The sequence below is a fragment of the Euprymna scolopes genome, chromosome 11 (genome assembly GCF_053919585.1).
Source record: "Euprymna scolopes isolate OS-2025 chromosome 11, ASM5391958v1, whole genome shotgun sequence".
In the NCBI taxonomy this organism is placed as follows: domain Eukaryota; kingdom Metazoa; phylum Mollusca; class Cephalopoda; order Sepiida; family Sepiolidae; genus Euprymna; species Euprymna scolopes.
The window spans coordinates 55,962,144-55,978,974 of NC_136492.1; the positions used below are offsets into that span (position 1 = coordinate 55,962,144).

The following is a 16,831-nucleotide window of genomic DNA, read 5'->3' on the forward strand; positions in this document are numbered from 1 at the left end:
TTTTCCAATTTTCTCTTGCAATTTTATTCTGGTGTCTTTCTTTGTAAAATTTCTATTTACTTGTTTCTCCACAAGGGCAAAGTTAAACACAAGATTGGTTTTTAATTTGGAAAAATTTAGTTCCTCCAAAAGGAATATTCTGTATTGAGAGAAAGAAAAAATTGACTCAATCTAGAAGGATTTCTTTTTCACTGACCCAGGACAGAAAAGTGTAGCATCAGAACAGATACTGTGGCCAAAAGCAGAATTTATTTTTTTTTTTTGCAAAGTAATTGCCAAGTAAAATTGTTGAATATTCTTGAATTGAAATCCATGTTTAATTTCAAAAGAATTTCTGATGGGTAGCTATTCTGTACAAGATAAAGAATTTTCAGTGGGTAGCTGTTCTGTACAGGTCCTAGACTTTTGCTCTTTGCTTGCAAAATTCTAAAGACCATTCTCATGTTGACACGAAAAGATTATGTGCTAGAATGCTAAAGATTCAATATTTTATGGAGCAACTCTGGTTTCTGATTGGTTGCTAGCAGAACGTGGCTCCATTTGGTTCTATCAGTGCCTATAAATAGAACTTTTCAATTTTCGGTGATCATACCCTTCTCATCATATCAAAAATATTGCAACAAATATATTTTATTTAAATTTAAAATAAAAAATTGTTTAATTTTAATGACATATCTGCATATAAATTTAAAAAAAAACAAAAAACAAACAGAAAATGCTTGAAAAAGTAAAAAAAAAAAAAAAATTGCAAGAAAATTATATATATATATATATCTATATATATATATATATATAAATAAGGTAAAATTAAAAGCCAAGAACTATGCGAGATTTTTTTTTTTTTATAGAGTAAAATTAAATGAAAACAAAAGAAATAAATTTCTTTTTTTTTGTTGTTTGTTTTTTCTTTTTCACACAAATTTTAACTCTAAACAACAATAATTTTTTTTTTTTTCTGTTGTATTCAATGGTGTTATAAATCTCAGTATATTTCAGACCTATTAGTCCTTTTTCAAGAGAAGACAGCGGAAGAGTGTTCAAAATTGGAAAAGCAGCCACAGAGTTTGCCACGTGATACCGCGAAATATAGAACAAAAAATGATGTTAAACAATAGACTGGAATTGAGCTCCGTTTTTATAATATAAGTTTAAAACATAAGAAAAACAATAATTAAAATACTAATAAAAAAAATTAAAAAATTATTGTTTAAAATTAAAATATTAATAAAATCTCAGAGTTGCCTCCCTTCAACCCTTGCTTGCATAGTCATCTCCCTTGATTCACAAACGCAACAAGTATTTTAAACACCAACTGATTTATTTTAACGTTCTCCTAACGTCATTTTTTGTTCTATATTTCACGGTATCATGTGGCAAACTCTGTGGCTGCTTTTCCAATTTTGAACACTCTTCCACTGTCTTCTCTTGAAAAAGGACTAATAGGTCTGAAATATATTGAGATTTATAACACCATTGAATACAACAGAAAAAAAAAAAAAAAAATTACTGTTGTTTAGAGTTAAAATTTGTGTGAAAAAGAAAAAACAACAAAAGAAATTTATTTCTTTTGTTTTCATTTAATTTTACTCTATAAAAAAAAAATCTCGCATTGTTCTTGGCTTTTAATTTTACCTTATAATTTTCTTCAACAATGCTTCAAGCAAACTACAATCTACTTATATATATATATATATATATAATAAAAAAAACAAACTTTGATGATACATATATTTCAAATACAATTTTTATTTTCCCCATATGAGACCATGTAAGAAAAGCATGGGTCTATTACAATGGAAATTTGAATTGTAATTTAAAAAAAAAAAAAGTTAAAAAATAAAAGTAAAAAAAAAAAAAAAAGAAAAGAAAATAAAGAGGTAAATTGCATCCAAGCAAGAAGAAAACTGAATTTGTTTTCAAAACTTACTACCCAAATCTGCCAGCAGTTAAAGAATAACATTTTTACACGAGTCGGGGGAATGCACACATCTAAAGACACTTAACACGCGATTCCCATATCAAAATATGAGCCTATTATTTAGAGGCTCAATCACTTTTTCATTTTTATTTCATTTCTCTACATTTCCGCAATTTTGACGGACATTAAAAGAGCTGGAAAAAAAAAAAAAAAAAAAAATCAAAAAAAGATAAAAATAAATAAAGCACCTGATACCAATGATTTGTGACTTGATGTCAAATGAAAAGTTAAATAAATCTAGATTTAATACAAAAGATAAAATGGTTGCAGAAAATGGTTGGTTATAAACCTCAGTTTAGTTTAAATATATTTGGCAGAGATGACCAATAGTTCATTTTTACAGAAAAAAAAATGTTAAAAATCAAAATAAATATAAAAAATAAATGTACAATCAGGAACGTTTATTTTCATTTGTCAATGCAAACAAATGTCAAAAGATACTATAAATAAAATATAAATTTTCTACAAATTTAAAATTGAATTGCTTTAATGATCGATAATTTGTATTATTCAGACATCCTAGGCCTTTTCACTATGTTCTGTTCTGATACTACACTTCATCTTTTCTGTTCACGGTCAGTGAAGGAGTAATCTTTTCAGACTGAAGTAATAAAAAAAAAAAAAAATTCTATCTGAATCAAGATTGCTTTTTTTTTTTTTTCTGGGGAACTGAATTTTACTCGCATTAAAATAATGACCTTATGTCTAACTCTGCCCCTGTGAGGCAGCACATAAATAAGGGGGTACATCCAAAATGAGAATGACAGTCCAAATAATATAAATTAATGATTTTTATCTGTTTTGAAATGAAGTTATAATTTAAATTCTTCTGTTTATTGTACTCATCGATGTTGATGATTACATTTGTTTTGGCCGATGTGCCCCCCCCTCATGTCTTCTTCAGCTTCATCGCTAATTGATAGCGATGGCTTTCTTATATCTGAACGTGATTATTGCAAATTGTTTGCTATTGTTTCTATTTCATATCATAAACAACGATCATATTTTATACATCAATTGGATTATTCAGACTATGGTTCTAGTCTTGGATGCTATTCGCAAAAATGTTTGAATGATTGTTAGGTTTAACCATCTGCATCATTTCAAACTTGAGAGCCCATATGGAATTTTGAGTAGAACTCTTTATTTAATCCATGAGGGTAGATTGCTTTGGTTTCATCAGTAATGACCGGGTAGAGGTCTTACGTAATCCTTTATTGTAGTCTTAATATCACACACACTAGGGACTGAGCCAAGATGTTGTGAGAATGACATCTCAGGTTAGAATAGTAGTCCGAATAATCCAAACTATTAATCCTTATCTCAAAAATTCAGAAACAATCAAATTTTAATATGGAAAAAAAAAAAAAAAATTAGCTTTACAAATGAATAAGATCAGAGGGCACAATGAAATGAGAAATGTTAAGGTTTATAAACGGAGATAAGTCAAAAGAAAAACTGGATATAATTCAGAAAAGTTTTTCAAATAATTATATTAAAAAAAAAAAAACTGCAGATAACACTACATATATTTTTTTACTTGGGAGTCACCACGTACTAAGGCCCGAAGGCCACTCGAGGATAAGGGTTAATGAATGTAATGTAGTATAGTAATCGTTAATGGTATAAATTGAGTAAAATTTGATTTATATAATCTATATATTAATATGCTAATTCGCTTCTACTGTTATCATCGTAAACATCCCTTAAAGTAAAAATGGAATATTCCAAATTGCACCATTATGATACGGAATTCCCTTAGTATGAAAATGGAATATTCTAAAATACCCAATCGTTTCAAATAGATAAGTTATCGCCAACCAGTGTCTAGTCGGTTCAGATCACAATACTAATTAGTTATTTATCGCCAGCCAGTGTTTTAGTTCTATTTCTTGTAATAATATATCTCAAGCAGTTACCCATATTTTTCTACAAAAATATTTTTTAATTCACAGCAGGATCGAAACTAATATAAAACTGATTATTCTATTGAAGGACATTCTATTGTTTGCTTATGTGATGATGCTTTCAACTACTGTGGAATTTCCACGGGTTCTGCTAATATCTATTATCACGCTAAATAAGAGTTTATCAACACGAATTACATGCTAAAATATATATATTAGTTTTGGAACATATTTGTGTTTGAAAAAAAAAAAAAAAAAAAAAAAAAAAGTTTCTATTATTCTAATTACCAAAATTTATAATAAACTGGATCATCTCTTTCTCTTACATCTCTGTACATATTTGTTTTGCTCCATCTCACTATGTTGACTAACATTTCTTAATGTCTTTGTGAGCACTTAGAGAAAATGCGATTTTTTTTTCTTTCTGTGTAATCATATAATTTACATTTGTAGATCTGTACACCCTGCAAAATCTAATTCTCTTGACTTTTATTTAGAATAATATTATAATACTAATAATAATCTAGAAGGAAAAAAAAATACTTTTACTTATGCAAAAATCATCTCTTAAATGTGTCACAGTTTATAAATTTTTGAATAAAATTAAAATAGAATAGTGATAGCTGTGACTCACCAGATAAGCAATACATCTACTGTATGTAAGTATACACCTACTGTACGTATGTATATATGTATATGCACACATGAATACTCTGGAAAGGGAGATAAGTGGTTTATATTTACCATAAATACAAAGCACTTCGGAAAATAAAAATTGAGCACTCTAGGTAGCTGATAACTGATTATATAGCATTTATATGATTTCCCTTACATGTAGCAGTGTCTCATGGCTCAGTGATAACAATTCTTGACTGTTGATAAGGCGATTGAATATCAAATCAGTTTGAAACACCCACCATTTCTAGCCACACTGAAGAACCTTGATATTGCGGAAAAAATTATTTGTGAATAAGCATTACAAAAAAATTATTTGTGAATAAGCATTAAAAAATTATTTGTGAATAAGCATTACAAAATAAAAAAATATATATAAAATATAAGTAAAATGAAATTATATAAGTTGGTTGTGCTTGAAAAAAAAAAAAAAGATCACTCTCTGCCAATATCTTATATTTAAACTGAGATTCGTTTTGTTGTGTTTTTTTATTAAAAAAAGGCACACTTTGAAAAGCAAATGTCCAGGTACAAATATTGAATAATCTGGTGTCAGAAATAGCAATACAGAGTTTTCTCCCCTTGTACATGTTTGCTTTAAGTTGAACATAAAAAATATTTTCATACGCAAATACATTCTTTGTTTAATGGTCAAAATAGAAATGGTATTAATTGTTGCTGGGGGGGGGGGGATTGTAAATAAAAATTAAGTAATTAGGCTAATTGCTTTTAAATTTCCAAGAAAGTACACCAAAATGAAGACTAGTTTTAGAGTTAGGAAAAACTCTTTATTAAAGATTTTTTTTATTGTTGTTCAGAATTCAACCTAATTAAAAAAGAAAAAAATATATAGAAAAATCTTTATAATGTACATACTCCTCACAGAATGAAAATGTCACCCACCCACCCGCGAAAAAAAAAAAAAAAAGATAAGTAATTTTATTAATAGAAAATTATTTTTTAAAATGATTTTTTTGCAAATGTAATAGTAAATCATAGCCATTACAAGGCTGATTTTGATCTTAATTTTAATTTGTCTGTTTATTTATTAAAGCTGGCAAAGCATGATACACTATCCTTACTTCCTCATAAAATTTGATTTTCTTAGTGAAAAAAAAAAATAAATAAAAGAAAAACAACAAAAAAACTACTTGATCAATTTATATGAGTTTTGAAACATGAGATTTTTGTTCATGATGAATACGTACACCATAAAGATTTTTCTGTACTAAATTTATTTATTTATTTTTTTAATTAGGTTGATTTCTGGACAAGAACACTTTATATTAAAAAAAAAAAAAAAAATCTTGTTAACCTCTATTACCCCAAAATCTCACTCAGCAAAAATAAACAAAAACGTTTCAGTTTTTATTCCCAAAAAGAAATGTAATGTTCAGTTAATGTATTTCCTCTTTCCCCCAAAAGGAAATTAACACGCATTGTGGCAGTCAAAACACAATAGTAAAAATTTTTTAATTTATCTTTTCCACAGGAAAGGTGATGCTCAGGAGGTTATGGTTTAGAGAAATCCATGAATTGAATAGTAAGTGGAAGACATTTTTTTTTTCTTTCTTTTTAAACACTTAAAAATGAAACAAGTTTAGGAGTTGTTACAAACATGGAAATATTTTGTGTAGTTTGCATACAATTATCATTTATTTACTATCAGATGAGACTAAAAAAAAAAAAAAAAAATTGTATTTGTTCTAGAACTTGAGAAAATAATCAGTAAAGCGTTTTGCTTCAGAAAGATTATTTAGGCAAACGAAATAACTAGTCATAATAAAAATTTAACTTTGTCAAACTGAAACATTTGTCTGCATTAGCATAGTGAAACTGATATACAAATATGCTCACTGCTTCTGGCAGTGTTGTATCAGCGGTGGAAATATAACAGTGCCTTTCTAAAAATAAGTATATCAGCTTCACTACAATTACTTATACAAAAAAAAAAAAAAAATGTATATGGGGCAAGGGGGAGATAAAACAATGTATTCTGCATCGTCATGTATCATGAACATATGCATCACAGCTGTTTACGATGTTTGAAGAACCATTCTCAAAAGGGGTGTAAGCTTTTGTTTGTAACAAAGAGTCAGATGAAAGATGAAGAAAAAAAAAAGATTCAACTGGAGGAGAATCCTATATGCCAAATGGTCCCTTATATGTTTTAAAACCAAATTTAAAATATTTACAGCATTAAAGAATAGAATCCATGAAAAAGGAAACCTGCAACTGAAATTTAAAAAAATGTCTAGAAGCTGAAAAGAAATATTTTTGCAAAAAAATTTTTTTATTTTATTCTGCATTTATTTTTTTTGTGTGTGTAGGGATTACTGTCTTCTTTTCTTATTAGTAAATACTTGAGAAGCAAATTATTTATTTACTCCTTTAGGGAGCAATTAAATAAAAAGAATTATAATGTATAAGTAATTTATGCAACACAATCAGTATCTAACCTAAAAAAAAAAGCTAAAGTATGCTTAAATGTACATTTGGTTCCCAAAGTGAAAATTTTTAGATTTTGTTGACATATGTGTATTACATATTTTAATTTTTTAAAATCACAAAGAATGTGGATTAAACCTTAACTAAAGCTCGATATACATGGAATAAAATTAAAGGTTTTAGTTTAAAACATTTTTATTTACTCCCATATGATCGTTTCAATTATACATATTCTTGTTTCCCATAAAACAAAGGTCTATTCAACCGTTCTCTTCAGTTGGTATTCAATACATTTCAAACTGTAATTTTAATAATAAACCAGTAAATACTGATGAGAGTCATTGAACATGACTTATTTTATGAGAAACAAGAAAATGTATGATTCAATATGATTGAAATGATTGTAAATAAAAATGTTTTTAACTAAAAGCTCTGACTTGTGTGGGTGTATGTATATATACATGTGTGTGAGAGAGAAATATGCTGAAATATTGAGTCAACCAAAATTCAAACAAGGAATAATAATAATGAAACATTTTTCATTATTATAATTCTTTGTTTAAATTTGATGGATCAATAAATAATGTAATTTACTCAGTTTTATTTTTCATATTTTTCCTATTTCTTTAATTGCTCTATCTAGTATATTCAAATTTTTATTATCTTGAAAGGTTCCAATTTTAAAGAGAATACTTTCATATCATAAACAACGATCATATTTTATATGTCAATTGGATTATTCAGACTAGGGTTCTACTCTTGGATGCTATTCTCACAAATGTTCGAATGATGTGAGCTTTAACCATCTGCAGATGCATCATTTCAAACTTGGGATTCAATACATTCAAAACTTTTAACACACTCTATATATGGAGAGAGAGTGCTATTGATACCTGTCATAAATGATCATACACATTTAATGAGTTGACAGTCATCATCAAATATGTTTTTTAAAATTTTGACTTTACAAAGTTCTATGCCTCCAATAGACAATCGTTGGCTTCTGTTGAGTTTTAGTTCTTTATTTTAATTATCTTCCAATAAGACCTAAAACCCCCAGCAGAAGCAACATCTGGACAAAAAACTCATTGTAATCTTAAGACCTGTAGGGTATGGAGGATAACTTGAATTGTATTAACTCTCATATTTTAGAATATTTGGAGTTGGGCACTGATAATTTGTATCATGCAATCTCCAATCTTCTTCAGGAAAACCTATTAAAACTTGGGAACCTTCCAGTTGAACTCAGAAAATCTATTCTGTTTTTACAGAGGATTTGGGAATCTCCTTGTTTTAAAAACAGATGATTTCAAAGAAAGTACACACACATTCAAATATAAGGTTGTCAAGTTCAAAAAAAAAAAAAAATTTGTTTGAAGGTTACATTAGCTGAAATGTGAAAATATCTAAGATAAGAACAATAGTTTGAATAATTCAAATTGTATTAACTTTGTTACCTATCTTTAGAACTGAATAGCTTTAAATACCATTTCATTGGGTTTTCAAAATGTTACTTTTTCTATCGTTTTTTTGTGAATTAAAAAAAAAAACCGTCATTTGTGTAGTCTCATTATACTTTTTTTGTAACAAATCATATGTGAAGATCAAAATTCACATACAAATTCTGTTCTGAATATTTTAACTTCCACATTGTTGGATATTACATCCATATGCGTATATGTACACACTTGTATTGAAATTGATGAACGTATGAATATGTATATGCACAAACATTTGTGTGCGTGTGTGTGTGTTTATTTCAATGCATGTACATATATTTAAACGTGTCTATGAAAATATATGTATGTCTGAATATTTTTAAAAATGTCGATTTAAGTGTGTATTTTTACATGTACATTTTCCCTATACACAGAAATGAATAGAAATGTTACAGGTTGTTTGAAAATTAAATTTTAATTAGTTAGTTAATACTAAGTTAGTTAATATAAGGGAGAGGCAATACCCGAAATGGCCTTGGCAAATCTGGTATTTTCAAAAGAAAGGACTAGCATATTAGATTGAGAACTTTAAAAATGCAAAAAAGTTAAAGACAAGCGACCATTATCTCAAGGGAGATAACTCGATTGATAGATTCTCGACAAATGCTCTTTCCCTGTTAAAAAAAAAAAAAAATGAAAAAGTAAAAAATAAACGAAAAAATAAAATAAAATAAAAAATCGTATAAGCATATATTCAAAAAACCCAACGATGGACAAAAGACAGTACAGTACATGCACTTAATCAATTTGGAATTGTAAGTCTTCGACAAAGTCCTACATTCAAAGAAATCCTTGATTGTAAAGATCAGGACAGAGAGCAAAGCTTCAATCTGTTATTTGGGGGTTTATGGTTTGTTTGTTGCTTTTTTTACAAGCAGGCAGAGTTCTTCAAAATCTGTCCAAGAGATCTATTTTTTTTTCTCTTTCTCTTTTTTTATTTTTTTGGTACAATAATTTAAAAATTCATTTTTTTTTTTTATTAGGAAATAACAATGACATCATGGGGCAAGAAAGAAAGGAAAACTTTTTTTTTTTACTGTCTTTAGACACGTAGTAGTTCAGTTCAGATTTTTGCATTTCTTTATTAATTTTACTTTTTTTTTTTTTACATGATGAAGGGTTGAGGGGAAATATTTTGGCATCGATGATAAGAATGACTTTGTCGCAGATTGGACATAGTGGTCGTAAAGTTACGATAAGAAAGAGGAGTGTTAACCATATGTCAACAATTATAATAATCCAAAAGTCCATAGTTCAGCTTTCTTTCTTTTTTTTTTTTTTTTTAATCTTTGTGGATCATTTTCCAATCATTCCAACAAAATCCATTTCAGATATGATGAAAATAATAATAATAATAATGATAATAATAATGACCATAGATAAAATAAGGTTCATGAGAGGGGTGGGGGATCAGCAAGTTTGAGATATTTAAGAAATAAATGAAACCATGAAAAAATAAACATGAATAAGAAGAGAAAGAAAATGAGTTGAGATTGGTAGGAGGGGGGAAGGAAGAGCTTGATTTTTTTTTTTTTTTTCACCAGTTGAATGATATAAACACCTAAAGCCTTTAGATGTTTGAATTTTTATGATTTCATTTCTTATTTGTCAGTTTATTCTTCATTGGGTAGATTTTTGTTGTTGTTCCCTCTCTTTCCTGTCCAGACTTAAATGCCACTTGCTTCGTTCCTTTGCAATTCCGTAAAACTGACTTGGAAACACCAAGTGAATACATAAAAGCATCATTGTCTTAGAAGAATCTCTCACCAGCTTCTTATTTCGACATAGCTGAATCTGTAAAGAGAGAAAAAAAACATGCTAATAAAAGATTAGACTTAATTCCTTTCCAAGTTATCTTTTCTATCTATCATCTTCTTCTATTCTATATAAATAAAATGAACTCATTTTTTCCCCTTTGACTTTGACCTTAATAGGATTAAAAATCATGACATTACATGCAAATGTAATGCGCACAAACTGTAGCACATTATCTGAGATGTGCTATAGGCCTATTACCTCTACAATTCCTCGACAATGGTACATTCCTATATTTTTTCCGGTGAGAGTCCACTGCCAAAATCGGTCAGATTCAATGGAAGTTGTAGCTGCACCGATTTTTCTTTAGTTTTGTGTTTTAATATAGGAAGAATTCTTTCTGGAAAAGGACCTTTCTTTCATTTGATAACTATCCTGATCTTGTAACATTTGCATTATTCAGACTATTGTTTTTATCTTGAATGTTATTTTTACAATATTTCAACTTGTGTATACTCTGATATTCTTCAGGCGAGTCTGGTCAAACTATGAAATCTGTATGGAAACCTTTAATTAATCCATACAGATACCTTGCTCTTGTTCCGTCAGCCATGACTGGTTAGAAGTATTAGATAATCCGTAATTGTATTTTTAGTTTTATCCATACTGAAGATGAACTTTTAATCCCCAAAAGACTGTCACTTAGAACCGACAACTTATTTTGTTTTGTGTCACAGATACGACATGATCAAGTTGACACACCAGTTCTCGAAAAATAACCAAAGTTAAGTTTTTCCAAGTTAAATTTAAATTTCATGATATCTTTTTTTTTTTTTTTTTTTTTTTTTTTTTACATTAGGTCCCCCTCCACAATTTTCGACTATGCTGAATAAGAAAATCTCATTTAAAATTTGCAGAGGAAAGTAGTTATTGAGATTTAAAGACCTGTACTATGCACTATAATTTACTGGCGGCCAACCTACTCATATTAAGAACGGCTTTCGGAATAAACAATACCCATGCCTAACCACGTGTTTTAACTTTTTACCTGTCTTTCGTCTTAAAAACGGCTTTTGGAAATAAATACCACCATTCTCCCCATGTTAAGGACGGCTTTCGGAATAAACACCACCAACCTACCCATGTTAAAAATTGTGGAGGTGGACCTAATGTGAAAATTTACCTTTTGTCTTTTTTTAATAAATTGTTAGTTGAAAGCACAGAATAGTGACAAAACACCATCCCCTCCCCTTGGTAAGAATGGCTGATAAAATAACGGTTTTCTTGGTAAAATTTTTTCTGTATTTCACCTAACAATTTCTGGTGCTAATGCACTTACTGATTCGCGCTATTTTTTAATCATATTTCCAAGTGCAATTAAAGTTTTATGATATGATTTTTTATTCAATTGTAAGGTTAAAGTACAGAATAGATACAAAACACCCTCCCCATGTTAAGAATGGCCTTTTAAATAATAATGTTATTATTTCAGCACAGATCAATAAGTGCATGAGTACCCAATTTCTTTTAGAAAGAAAAAGCATTCATATTTTCTTATATAAAAACAACTTCTGAAAAAAAAAAAAAAAAAAAAAAAAAAGTGTACTTTCAATTTTGTCAAAAAAGGTTTTCTTAAAAAACAAAACAAAAAACTATGGTAAAAAAAAAATAGCAAAAACAAAACATTAATCGACTGACTAACGTGACCTTATTGCCAAATAAGCTCCGGCTACAATGTTGAATGCACCGTTCACATTTTTTTTTATCCCAAGTTAAATTCAATTTTCACAGTATCTTTTTTTAATAATAAATTGTTACTTGAAAGCACAGAATAGTTACAAAACACCCTCTCCTCTCTATGTTAAGAATGGCTGGAAAAAAAAAAAAAAATTACTTACTCATGCACTTATTGATCCGTGCTGAAATAACATTTAAAGCCATTCTTAACATGGGGAGGGTATTTTGTATCTATTCTGTACTTTAACCTTACAATTGAATAAAAAAAACATAAAACTTTAATTAAACGTGGAAATACAATTTAAAAAATAGTGCGGATCACTCTCTGCATTAGCACCAAATATTATTTAAGCATGTTACCAATCCGTAAATTTTCTTAAAAAAAAAAACTAAACAAACTGTACTTTCACCTAACAATTTATAGTTTTAATAATAAAAGTTTTTCTTATATTGAAACGACGGTTTAAAACAAAACAAAAACAAAAAAAAAAACAAAAACAACTTTGACTTTTATGCTTCAACTCAAAACGCACCTTCTAGCGAGCAATTTTTTTTTTTTTTTGCCTGATATAATAAAGAAAATAATTTTTTAAATTAAAACATTTGGAAATCTAATTCGTCTCATCAAATCGTGGTGTATGAAACAAATTGAAAAGGAAGTTCAGTTCTGCCAGAAAAAAGGTCCGCAGTATCGGCTTACAAAAATATTTTTATTTTATTTAATAATTTTATAATTGGCGACGTTAATTTATTTTAATAACATAAAAACATCCCTCAACTCTAAAGAGACAGTCTGAAAATTTCAAATAAATTGGTAAAGTAGAAATGAAATATGGTTTTATTGATAACGAACGAACCAAGAGTTACATTTTTATATATATAGATTTATTTCTTACAAAAAACTAATTTTAAAATAAATTCCTTATAAAACAGTAAATATGAAAAGTTTCTTTTATTGTTTAATCAGAAAATTGATAAAGTAGTTTAATTTTTCATTAAGAAATCTTATGGGTATCCAAAGAGAAACCGTCTCGCCCAGGAGAATAACTCAACAATAATTCAAATTTGCGAGATTTTTGTTTAATCGCTTAAAAATGGTTTTCTTTGTAAAAATAAAATTACTCAATCAATTTATGTGATTTTTGGAATATGATATTTTTGTTATATCATGGGTGTGTACATCATACAGATTTTTCTTTATTATGGGGGAGTTCTTGACAAGAACCATTTTTTTGAGAAGACGTGGCATTTAAATGCTGTCAGATATGGTGTCATGCTAATTTTTTTTTACTGCTAAATATATACTTTACCCACAGTATGAAAAAATGAAAAAAAAAATAAATAAATAAAAATAAAAAATAATGTTATACTTCTGAAATTTTGAGATGAGGATTAATTATTCATATTATTTAGATTCTTCTAACTATTGTTCTTATTTTGAGTCTTATTTGCACAATATTTTAGTCAGTGTAACCTTTGATCTTTAGGTGTATCTTATCAAACTCTGGAATCTGCACAAAATTTCGAATGGAACCCTTTATTTAATCCACAGAGGTTTCATTCCATCAACCATGACTGGGTAGAAGTCCTAAGTAATTCACAATTGTATTTTGAGTGTCACTAAAATCTGCAACCTCCAGAAGTGTAACTTGCATCTGAATTTGACCAAGTTTATTATCTACTATGCCACGCGTCTTTGCAGACAATTTAGTAAAATTCAGTTGTAAGTTACACTCATTTGGAGGTTCAATCTTCAGTGCAGGTGATACTCAAGAATACAATTTGCATTTGTTGGAACAAGAGAATGTTATCCGTGTGGATTAAAGAGTTCCATTCGAAATTCCGTGCAGATTCTCGTATTCAACTAAAACATTCCACAGTTCAACAAGATACATCTGAAGAAAGTCAGAGATTACATAGATTGAAACATTCAGAAAATAATACTCAAGATGAAAACAGGAGTCCACAGAATCAAAAAAATCATGTTGTATACTTAGTTTGACTCCTTCTTCAAGACAGGTCACAACACAGCTTTTGTTAAGTGGGGATTCTTGTTGATTAAATCTTTATGTTCTGGATCATCAACACGTGGTTGTATTAGTTTGATGTAATTCATTTTTAATGTTATTCTTATTTAAAATTATTTTTGGTGTTATTCCATAAGTCCCCTTCCTCCCAGCCCTGAAAAAGAATTAGTATGATGTATGTACCCGTGATGGAAAGAAAATATTTTACACCAAAAATTACATGACCGAGGACAGAAAAGGTGAAGTGTAGCATCAAAACAGATACCACACTGTGATCCTGGCCCGAGGGCCAAGGCTTGTTTGACCATAAACTTTTTTTTTTTTTTAAATAAAACTATTTGATATATTTGTGATTTTTTTTTTCTTTCAGTCACGATTATATTTACATCATAATGATTTTTTTTTAATTTTTGTTTTATCATAGGTGAGGGGGGGGGGCTATGTTATAAACTTGCATCCAAATTTCTTCAAGAAATCTATTCTTTATGAAAATAAAAAAAAACAAAACGTTTGTGTTTGTCCAGAATTCTCCTCACATTAAAAAACAAAAATAAAGAAGAATCTGGACAGGTGATGGAAAGAAAATATCATACACCAAGAATCATATAAATTGATCAAGTAGTTTTATTTTTTAAAGAAAATCAAATTTTATGGCAAAACTATGAGACGATTTCACAACATAGTGCAAAAGGGAACAGCGAGGATACTAAAAAGAGCTCTTGGTTGGTTTCAATAAAAAGCAGGGCAATGTTGGCAGCTGGTGTGGCTGCCTCATACCCAAAGAAAAAAAAAAAAAAGGAAGATTTTATGAAACAATTTGTGAGATTTTAAACGTCGTTCTTAACATGGGTAGTGGGAAAGCATCAGAAAAACTTAAATTTGCTTAAAATTGATTTTCTTTATAAAAATAAAATTACTTGATTAAGTGATTTTTGGTGTACAATATTTTTTATCATCATGGGTATGTACATCATACAAATTTTTCTTTACTTTTGTGTTTAACATGGGGGGGGGGTTCTGGACAAAGACCAACACATTTTGTTCAAATAAATATTTTATATTTAGTTAAAAAACAAACAAACAAAAAAAAATGTGTAAATAATATACCCAAGTTTTAAAATGAAACTTGAAAAATTCTAAAATCATTCCTATAGGTATGCTTATATATTTACATGTTCGAGATTATACCTAAACTAATTAACACATCATAATATTGGAATACAGATGCTAGGCATAAGGGTGCATAATGTTAGCTATATTTAATTTTATGTAAAAGGGACAAAAAAAAAAAAAAAGGATGGAAACCCCTTTGTGAAAAATCAGATACCAACTATTTTTGTGAAATTTTAATACTAGGTATTAGACATTAATATTCCCAAAATTTTCAGTTTCTTTGTTATATAGGCATAACTTTCCACTAGAAAATTTAAATATTTCAGAATTGCATTGATAATTTGATCGATAGTAAAACGACAATTAAGCAAACGTCCCTAATTTCAATTTCTTCTCATGGCTCTTTATACATTTGTAGCAGCCGACACTCGCTACAATCACAGTCAGGAGCTACTCCTCGGGGCTCAAGATTTGAAATCCATTTTCTCCCTGCTTTGTCCAATCACAAGCCAGCTCTCTATCGCATGACAGTATATAAAAGTTGAAATCTGAAACTCTCAACCCTCTTGAATCCTGACCCTGCCAGACAGCAGACATTAGTCTAGGACGAAAGCCTCAGGCTGAACGTGAGTACTACAAGCTAACAAGGCGACCTTCCAAACTCGCATTTGTTTCCACATGCGGCACACAAACGAACATTCTTTATCATGCTAAAGAACATCATACACCGACACACACGCCAACACGTGAACACACTGAAGACTTTGTCCTTCCTTTCTCCTTTAATCGGCTTCCTTTGTCTCAGCGACTACTAACTATAAACATGTGGACAGCTGTTCTCTACTAAACAAGCCGGCAGTATATTAATTCTATCTTTACACAAGAACACTTTAACCTACTAACCCATTTCTCTTGCACACTCTACTAATGAAGATAACAAATAAAGCTGTTTATTAATATAGAATGAAACTCCATTTCGTTGTCTCATTTCTATACATTTTCTAGAATGAAAATCATCTTTCGCCCAATAGTATATATGCTGTAGAAGGGATTTCAGTTATACCAACTATAAAGTTGGTATCCATTTTATAATTAAATGCAGGATAGCAAAGCAACCCCCATTTTTTTTTTTTTTTCCTGATCTTGCTCTAAACATGATAAAAATTGCAGAATATTGTCAATTAAGTAATTTTTTTATCACCAAAATAGATGTTCAATTCTGAAGTTCGTCCAGCATTTTTATTGGTTAAAATTTTGTAAATAATAATGTAAGTAATAAGCTTTAAAAAAAATGTTAAATGTTAAAAAAATTAAGTATTTGTATTTTAATGCAGAATTATCATAATATAAATAATTTTTAATTCTTTTTTAACATTTTATTACATTTTTACCGACATGTTTTCTATAATTCTGTTAGACTAGATTGCACAATGATATAAGCATTTTTATATCAGTTTTTTAAGCCCTACTACTTCCATGCTTCCAGGCCTTGTGCCAAATATTGCCGATGTGGGCGGCAATTAAATATATACTACTTCCATGCTGGCTCATAAATTGGAAGTAAGTGTTTTGTTTCTAACACTATCATTACAAGATTGCATTATCCTTTTCCTTGCATGTCTCTTGGACTTTGATAAACAGTGACTATATGGTAAAAGAAAAAAGCCAAAGATAAAATACCCACATAATAGA

At 28.9% G+C, this 16,831-nt stretch overlaps 1 protein-coding gene and 1 long non-coding RNA gene across 5 annotated transcripts in view; one reads left to right on the top strand and one right to left on the bottom strand.

Annotated features, from left to right (window-relative positions):
* The window catches only part of LOC145287862 (uncharacterized), a 67,218-nt gene extending 50,839 nt beyond the window's left edge, over window positions 1-16,379 (top strand). The window contains exons 2-3 of the long non-coding RNA XR_013869219.1: window positions 6,053-6,103; window positions 15,558-16,379. This is a non-coding gene — a long non-coding RNA (uncharacterized LOC145287862). The remainder of the gene's footprint in view (window positions 1-6,052; window positions 6,104-15,557) is intronic.
* LOC145287858 (serine/threonine-protein kinase PAK 3-like) overlaps window positions 9,174-16,831 on the bottom strand; it is a 268,674-nt gene continuing 261,016 nt past the window's right edge. For all 4 annotated transcript variants that reach the window (XM_080135740.1, XM_080135741.1, XM_080135739.1 and 1 more), the window contains one exon: window positions 9,174-10,301. The gene's annotated coding sequence lies outside the window, so the exon portion shown is untranslated. The remainder of the gene's footprint in view (window positions 10,302-16,831) is intronic.